Source organism: Macrotis lagotis, chromosome 2 (assembly GCF_037893015.1).
Source record: "Macrotis lagotis isolate mMagLag1 chromosome 2, bilby.v1.9.chrom.fasta, whole genome shotgun sequence".
In the NCBI taxonomy this organism is placed as follows: Eukaryota; Metazoa; Chordata; class Mammalia; order Peramelemorphia; family Peramelidae; genus Macrotis; species Macrotis lagotis.
Window position 1 is genome coordinate 180,974,599 of NC_133659.1, and position 9,548 is coordinate 180,984,146.

A 9,548-nucleotide genomic window follows, 5' to 3' on the forward strand; every position below is an offset into this window, starting at 1 on the left:
CTTCAAGTCTCTCACTTCTTCTGCCCTCCCATCCAGAAGGATCGGCCTTCTTCTGGCACTTCCTTAATCCATGTGGAGCCCCATATGCAAGTCTCATAGCTGCCTGCCCTTCTCTCTCTCTCTCTCTCTCCTCTCTCTCTCTCTCTCTCTCTCTCTCTCTCTCTCTCTCCTCTCTCTCTCTTTCTCTCACCTTTCCAGACTTCTATAGCAATCCACATGACTTTTCCTTAAACTCTTCTTAACTGTCCTATTACTTTCTTTGTGTTGTAACTTCTTTAATAAATCTCTATTTTCTTTCACACCTGCATTCCCTGATTTCAAGTCTGGTGCTTTATCCTTTGGCCACCTAACTGCCCATTTGTCTTAATAGTTACACTATACATGTTACCATTATCCCTATATATTTTAATATTACAAGTATAGGGTTAAAATGAAATGACAGGTTTAACATAAAGTTTCATTCTCTGGGAGTAACCATTAACCTAAAGGTGGAGACCATCTGTCCAAGAGGATGAACTGAGGGAGTCACCAGCATATTTATCCAAAAACAAAATGACAATGAAGATTGCACACTTAAATTACCCAATTGTTTCTCAATGCCTATCATTCTTATCTATTACTGTATGAGGAATTATTTAGCTCTACCTGGACTTTAAGTATCTTGAAGGCAGGACATGTTTCCATTAACTTCCTGATCATTGTCATCCTGAGTTTATACTTAACATAGGTGGAAATGTTCATTGACTTCTTATCTATTAGCAAAAGTTGACTGTAGTAAGGTGAAGGCTAAATTATCAAAAGAAATCAGCCTTTTGGCCAGGAATATAGTTGTGAAAAATTTAATAGTATTATTAAAAAAACTTAATATGATTTCAGTTGAATGTTTAGAAGAATGCAATATATTTTGGAAAAATAATCAAGTTTGACTGTGTTCTCCAGAGGAATTTAAAGGCACTTAGGTACTCTGGAGTTAGTAATCTAGGGTCTGAGAATTTATGTGTATGTTTTAAAAAGCATCTTCTAAACTGACAATTTTCTTTAATTAAATGTATTTTATTTTATGCATATATATATATATATATATATATATATATATATATATATATATGGCATAGTGCTTCATTAAACTACCAAAGTAGACCTTGAAACAAAAACAAAAACAAAAAGAAGTTAAGAACCTCTTTTTTGACTTAAGGAAAGCCAATGGAAAGTTGGAAGCATTTAACCTTCATTGGATTGTTAATCATTGCTTAGGTATAAGAACAATTATCCCTGAAGGACTTTCAAGGACTTACTAATGAAATTTGAAAACTGATTGCTTTTATCTTCCACCTGGGGCACAGCATCTGTATCACAGCCAATACAGAGGCTTGGGACAGCTAGGTGGTACAATGGATAGAGCACCAAGTTTACAGTCAAGAAGACTCATCTCCTAAGTCCAAATCTGTCCTCACACACCTTAAGTACTTATGTGACCCTGAGCAAGTCACTTCATCCTATTTAATCTAAGTTTCCTCATCTGTAAAATGAGCTGGAAAAGAAAATGACAAACACTCCTGTGTCTTTGCCAAGTAAATTCCAAATGGGTCACAAAGAATGGGATATAACTGAGGAATAACACAAAGACTTGACTAAATTGTGATAAAAAATGATGATAATAAACAAGTTAGTGGATATTACATATATGAATATGTATACATGGGAGTAATTTTTATGTATATATGTAGCTAAAAAAGGATGTATTAGAGATATGTCTAATATAGATACATGAGATATGTAAATATTTAATTATATAGATATGATTTTATAATATTGTATATATTATACATACATACAGTTACATAAACATACATGCACACAGATACACGTATATGAGATCATCTACATTTAACAGATGAGGAAACTGAGTCAAAGAGACATAACATGATTGACAAGTACCACAAAGACACCAGGGAACAGGAGGAAGTAAATCCAAATCTGTTTGCTTCATTGTAAAAGAGATCAATGTCAGTGATATCTTCATGACATCAAAAGAATTCGTGTTCCAAGTAACAACAGAAATCTTTCTGGATGTGAAATTTTCCGGTAAAATGGGGTCTAAAACACTGAGAAACTTAAATGTAGTTTCAGTAAGCCAGGAAAAGAGAAGACTAAGAACCAGAGCTGAACCCTAGTTATACAGAACCAATGAGATTCTGACCCCTGGGAGGAAAAATAAAAAAAGATATTTGTATGGTTTGTTAAAATGTCAGTCAACCATGAAGATGATCTGTGAAGCATAGCCAAGGTTCATGCTGGTTAGGTTCTTACCTTGCTTTTTAAATTTCTCCTTAATTATTTTGCTCTGACACCCCAATATGGTATCATCTCCCTGGGCAATTTAACAAGGAATATGAAGAAAGACTTGGAATTTTTGACTTCACATAATAAGAAAGTCAAAATTCTGCCCAGGATAAAGAGATAAGGTATCTTTTACTTAGCAATTTCTTGAATGACATCAGTTAAATTTTTAGATGAGAATGGATTGGTGGGGAAAGTGTAGCTATATGAATGGCTTCATTTGTTTCACCCAAATAATTTATGATTTATTTATTCACTTATGTAGCTAATGATGAAAATTCACATTTTTATGTTTTTAAATTACGAAATCATTTCTCTTACAAAAATGCTACAACATAGCCATTACAAATTTTATTATCCAAATTGTACAAATAAGTAAACTGAGGTTCAGAGATTTTTATGCAAGGTCATCTAATCACATTCATAGATTAAGATGTAAATGGATTAGAAATCCTTCAGTATAATCTCCACATTTTTGCAAAATGGATAAATAAAATGTCCAGAGGCAGTTGGGATTCTAATTGCAGTCCTTGCTCTCAAAGTGTTTTTTCTTCTGGAATCTCCCAGCTACCACACAAGATTTCAGAAGCAGAATTCAAGTTCTGGTTGCTGTTGGTTGGGGAGATGGAGAGTGGTTGGAAAAGAGAGGAAGGGGAGAGGGAAAAGAGGGAAAAGAGAGGGAGAGAGAGAGAGAGAAAGAGAGAGAGAGACAGAGAGAGAGAGAGAGAGAGAGAGAGAGAGAGAGAGAGAGAGAGAGAGAGAAAGCAGAAGGAAGAGAAAGTTAAAGAGGGAAGAGGGAGGGGAGAAAGAAGAAATAGAGGAGAGGGAAGACAGGTCTAAGTGAGAAGACTGGTAGTGGAGAGGGAAGGAAAAATGGAGGGAAGAGGGGAGAGGAAAAGAACTCAGAACAGATAACTCTAAGAAATCGAAGTTGTTAATTGCAGGGATGCCCATCAATTGGAGACGGGATGAACAAGTTATAGTACATGAAAATTATGGAATATTATTGTTTTATAAAGAAACATAAATGGTTGGACTCTAGAAAAGCATGAAGGAGTTATAGGCTCTGATTTGAGCCAAGGGAGGAAAACCAAGGGAACAAGTTACACATAAACAACAACATTGAAAAATTATCAAACCAGATGGAAGCAGCTCCTCTCTTCAGTTCAGAGAGTTAGGACCACTGTATTAGACTAGCTATGGACAATGTTATCCCCATTAAGAAAAAGAAAATCAAAACAAAACAAAACCCTTCAGAATCTGATGAACACTTTATAAAAATTATCTTTTATGTATTTCTTTCCCTTAATCTTAATTTCTCATACTGAAAATGACTATAATCTGTAAATGTGTTTATCAAAAATAGGTATGCCAAATGCTAATCTGATTATTCCCCTCTGAAGGGAGGGGATTGGGAAGGGAGGATGGAAGGAAATTTTGCAACTTAAAAATATACATGTGCATAAGGATGAAAAAAATTAAAGATGCTACTCAAAATTAAAAAAATGAAACTGAAGGTACCTTCTGATACAGTGAATTACAACGTACAAATGAGCAATGGAAGACTGAAGGTTGGGGATTAGGAAGTGGAATTTATTTTAAGGCATTTTGTTTTAGCAGTTAACTAAAATGTATTTGAGAAGAATGAATCTGTTCACTTTGACTCATGTTTTGACCAATTTATGCAACAGTCCTATGTTAGTATACATTTTTAAATCAACACATTTAAGAATAATTTTTAAAACATGATTTTTATAGCTTTAGCCCATACTATGTATTTCTGGTTCCTTTTAAAAATATTGAAGGGCTTTTGAGCAAATTAAAGTATTTTTCAAACTAAAAATCTTTTGCTGATGGGGTAGAGCATGAGCATCTCACAGCATTCACTAAATTCTCACCTGAATAATTAGGGGGCCCCCTCAGTGCAATCATAGAAAGTAGAGCTTTAAGGTTGAGGAAAATCAAGTCTAAATAATCAAGACCAACATCCAGTCCAGAATACTTATATTGGAGATGAGACCTGGACAAGGAGTAGAATCAACAAACACATTGGTTTCAGTGATCAACTTTCCAAATTTTAATAGTACCAAATAATTATTTTTATATCTTTCTTAGAGAGTTAGCAACAATTCTTTCATTTCATTACTATTAGGGCTTTTTGTTGAAAAGTTTTGGTTTTGTTTTATTTTATCCTTGTCATTATTAGCACTGTTTTTAAAGGGGGTTGAAAAGAAAGAAATATCTTTTTTTCCAATTAGAAGCCACATGGGTGAAGTGTGTCTTTGAGGGGCATACACACAAATTTTAATACTTGGTCATCCTTTCTCATCTTGAATTGGTTTCAGGCAAATCATCATCATCATCATCATCATCATTTCTACTATTTAATATCATTTTAAGGTATATAAAGTGTTTTACATATGCTCTCTCATTTGAATCCCATAGCAACCCTCTGAATGCTATTGTTAAATCATATTCACAAATGAGGAAATTAAGACTGAGTGAGGATAAGTGATCTACTGAAGCTCACATTGGTACTAAGAGTCTTAGGAAGGATTCATCTTCAAATCTTCCTATATCTAAATGTCATACCATATACTGCTTCTATACCCCCAAACTGACTTCAAGGGACCGTAGTTACAAATGCCTCTGACCAACAGTTTAAGAGTTACCCTCTCCTATAGGTTCCTATTCACACCCATAGAAACTAATCAAATGAAAATAAAACTAAAGGAGAAAAGATGATCTTTAGAAAGAAAAAGTAAACAAGTAAACTTTAAATCTACCTCGAAGGCAGAGCCAAGTGGACTTGATTCCTAGATTTTGTTTCTTTTGCTTTGGTTCCAATTTCCTCCTCATTACCAGGGTCTAAGAAGGGAGAAAGGCAAGGATATGTATGGAGAAGTAAAAGGACAGACACAGAACCCCAGGGAACATAAAGGGAAACTACAAAATGGAAGGTGTTAATCATAACTTTTTTGATTGAAACAACCTTAGATAAAAAGTACAAAGTGCAAAATCTTCTCTGATGTTTTTCATTAACATGGAACATTCCTCCTGTAATGTGTACACAGAGAAAATGAGGGGTTGAGGGATGGAAGCCAAAAGATAGGCTGAATGATGGGTTTGTTCCTTTTATTTCATCTTGTTCTTTTCATGCATTGCCAGAATCATCAAATTTCTCCAGAATAAGGTGACAAAATCTAGGAAGAAGTCAACACAATGCCAGATACAATCCTTATTTCCATTCTCATATTTTTTAAATAATGAAATGAGTATCAAAAAGGACAAAGCCACAAATAATTACCAGTCCCACATAAAGGTTCACCTGGGGGAGCAAATGAGATCCAAATAAGAGGTTTCCCAAAGAGGTGACAAAAGCCAGGCTCATGGCAGAAATCAACATGTCCCTTAGCAAGAGATACCTGTGATGCTTAGAGTAGACTGAGCTCAAGGTCAAAATCAAACAAACAAACAAACTGAAGATCATTGCAGTTCTAATCAAGGAGGTGGAAATAAGGTTTGGATTAGTGTTAATATATAAATCCAGGGTAGGGCCCAGACCATTTCCTACAAGGAAGGCAAATCTAGCCAGAATAACTTGTCTCTTATTTTCATTTTCATGATGGTGAGGCATTCTTACAAGCCGTATTATCAGTCCTAAGGAGCCCAAGGATAAGAGCAAGTCAGTTTGAATGAAATGGATAAACAAGTGAAGGCATAGCTGTCACAGTCATGAGGAAGGAAAAACTGGCATATATCTTCAGGTGTTTCTGTGAATTGGGTCTAATGTTGCAAAGTGTGAATAGTGCATCCCAGTTAAATATCTTTTTGATCGTGTTCATCATGTCAGAATCAAGAATGCACTTGGATTTCACATTTTTCCAAAGACAAATTCAGCCAGGCTGGGGCTGCTCTTAAGGCCTAGAGAATTTGACCTGATCTTCTTTTTCCTCCCTCTAGACTCCACCTTTGATTTAAAGTTACTAAGGATGATATGTCACATTCATCAGTGATTCATCACTGTCCGACATACTGTATGGAACATCATTCTTCAAACCCACCATAATCAGGTCTTCAGAGTTACATTGGTGCTTCAGAGTTGAGCTATACAATATCAGATATTTGACCAATATCCTGAACCTCCATAGTTTGGGGACTTTTCTGATCAGCTTGATCCTAAGACAGTATACCAGTAGGTCCCACAATCATGGAAGAAATAGTAAACTAGAGAATGGGTGATAGAAAGCTTTGCCCTAGTTGGCTTCTATCTGAAATTTTCCATTACTTCATTCTCTATTATATGAGATTTTGTGTCTTCTGAATCTAGATGACATACAAAGTTACTCTAGAACACTAGAATTGAATTATTGATAGGCTTACAACGTATTTGCAAAAATATAAATTAATCAATAAAATATAGAAATTAACATCGTAATAGGTTATATAATATCTAGCAATAGTATATAAAACAATATAACAATATATCATGATGCAATATATAAAACAGATAATACATACTACAATGGAAATATAGCATCAAGCCACATCAAACAGTAATATGGTATGGTATGGTATGGTATTAAGGTATGTATGTCATAGTATGATAGGACATAGTGTAAGATAATTTGGTATTACATGGTGTGACATGGTGTGGCATGACAATGCAATAGGATAAAATTTAATCTGCTTTGACATTATTCATCTATAATATGTAATGTAACATCATAAAATCACATTATAACTGTATTTATAGCATCATATACATAATGTAATGTTATATTTTATTCCATTGCTTATATGTTATGTTATATTTTTATGCATACAACATCTTAAAGGATAGATAGATAGATAATAGATGGATAGGACAGATAACCTATGTCTTCCTTTGGATTTAAATATAGATAGATATTTATGGATATCTCTATCTCTATTTTCACCTATAAATTTGTGGAGCAGAACTGTGATTTTATCATTATAAAGAACTCTGATATGGAAATATCAGATCAACAACTCATATGTGACTTATAATCTTATGGTTATCTGGGTCAGTGAGATGTTAAGTGACATGGATATACAACTAGTAGTCAGAAACCAAGGCTGAACCAAGGACTTTACATCCTCAAGGCCAACCCTCTAGTCAAAATATCATGCCATGACTTTATATGTCTTTCTGTCCTTGAATTTGTCTACGGTGAGAAAAAAACACACATTTCTCCTTAATGGTCATTTTTAAAATGCAAAGAGGTCAAAAACATAAAATAATTTATAGAAGGAGTGAAAGGTGCTATAATTTTCAATGTGGAGCACAAGTTGTAATGGAAGTTGTGGTTGTCATAAGCTGTCAGGACTGCTCAGATATAAGCAGAGAGTATAATAACAGCTGTTCATAAATCTGTGATGAAAATTCCTGGTTCCATCTGAGTATGTCATTGCTTTTACTAGCTCTGAGATTGAAACCATTCCCACCACCAGTGCTAACTGCCCCCACACAGCTACCTAAAACATTCAATGAATTAAACAATAAGAATTTATTTTCCAGTATTTTTTCAGTGTACTATGCTGTTCCCGCAAATATATAAAGCACATACATATAAAGATACATAAATATACACATATACATACAAACATATGTATATATATATATATATATATATGTAGCTATATAGAAAATATATATGGAAATGATATTTCTATATGTGATATTGCACCAGACTGTAGCCAGGAAGCCTTGGACTTGAATGCCATGTTGCATAATTAAGTGATCCAAGATAAATTTGATCAGCCTGTGTTTTGCTTTCCTCATCTGTAAAATAAAGGATTTAAACTCTGTGACCTCTAGGCCCCTTCCCATTCTATATCTATAAACCTATGGTATTTAAATAGACTGAACCCACCTCCCTACATTTCCCCTTTTAAATGAGAGAAGGTCTAGACCTGTGATCTCATGTACAGGGAACTTCTAATGTGAACTTCTCTCCACTGAAATATATCAGCAAATGTCTGAACATAACATTCTTAGAGAATTGCTTGAATCACTGAGAAGGTAAGTTATTTACTCTTGAACACACAGTATATATATATATATATATATATATATATATATATATATATATATACCCATACATATGTATGTATGCATATGTATTTATACAAACATGTAAATATATGTATATGTTTGTCAGAAATACAGTTTTTCCTGGCTTCAAGATACAAATCTCTATCTTCTAGGCCTTACTACTTCTCACTCTATTAATGACCTAGAATAAAAAAAATCCCATTGACTGCTCAAACTCTTAGCAAATAATCAGACAATCATTCACAAGCATACATTTAAGAAGTTTAGGAGGCTCTATAGTCATCCTATTCCTCATTTAGGACTGTTGTTGAAAGAAAATGATATCAATATTAGAATTGAGCTTTTCACCATCAGCCCCATTAGAGATGATTTTTTTCAGACCTCCTACATCTGTAGGAAGTAGATATATTAGAAGATTAAGACAGTGCCATAATAGTATTGACAGCATCCCCTTGAAACTTAAGGTCTACTTCACGTCATTCTCTGTCACGATCATGCCTTATCAGGAGAATGTTCTTTTGTGAACTATTCTAAAATTATGTGATTTGTATTTCCAGATTTAACCCAGTTCTCTTCCCTCTGGGATATGTATTCAAAACTCTTAAAGGGCTATAATGATGGAATTCATGGATAGGCAGAAAAAAAAGTCATCAAAGAGAGGTGTCATGCATTCCAATATCTAAAATATGTTAACATTTAGACTTTTGAACTATCATTGCCCAACCATTCTTCCTCTTTTCACTTAATTCTGCTTCCTCCTCCTCCTCCTCCTCCTCCTCCTCCTTCTCCTCTTCCTCTCTCTCTCTCTCTCTCTCTCTCTCTCTTTCTCTCCTGCTTCATCAATCCCCATGAATTTAATTTTCATCTCAAGATAAGATCTCCATATCAAGGTGTTCAGAGAGACTGACACCTCTGCTGTGAGGACTTGCCAAGCCTATTGCAGTGGTGCACATCCATCTTTGATATTAAGTACTTTGTATACTTGTGATCTTGACTGAATCATTTAATACCTACATCTCAGTTTTCTTATCTGTTAAATTATAGGGATGGAGTCTATGATATCTGGGATCTTTTCCAGCACTAACTTTGTGATCTCTATGTTTTATCTTCAAAGGAAGAGAAATATCAA

At 34.3% G+C, this 9,548-nt stretch overlaps 1 pseudogene; it reads right to left on the bottom strand.

Annotated features, from left to right (window-relative positions):
* Positions 1-5,475: 5,475 nt before the first annotated feature.
* Positions 5,476-6,188, bottom strand: LOC141511315 (bax inhibitor 1 pseudogene; annotated as a pseudogene).
* Between the last annotated feature and the right edge of the window lie 3,360 nt (positions 6,189-9,548).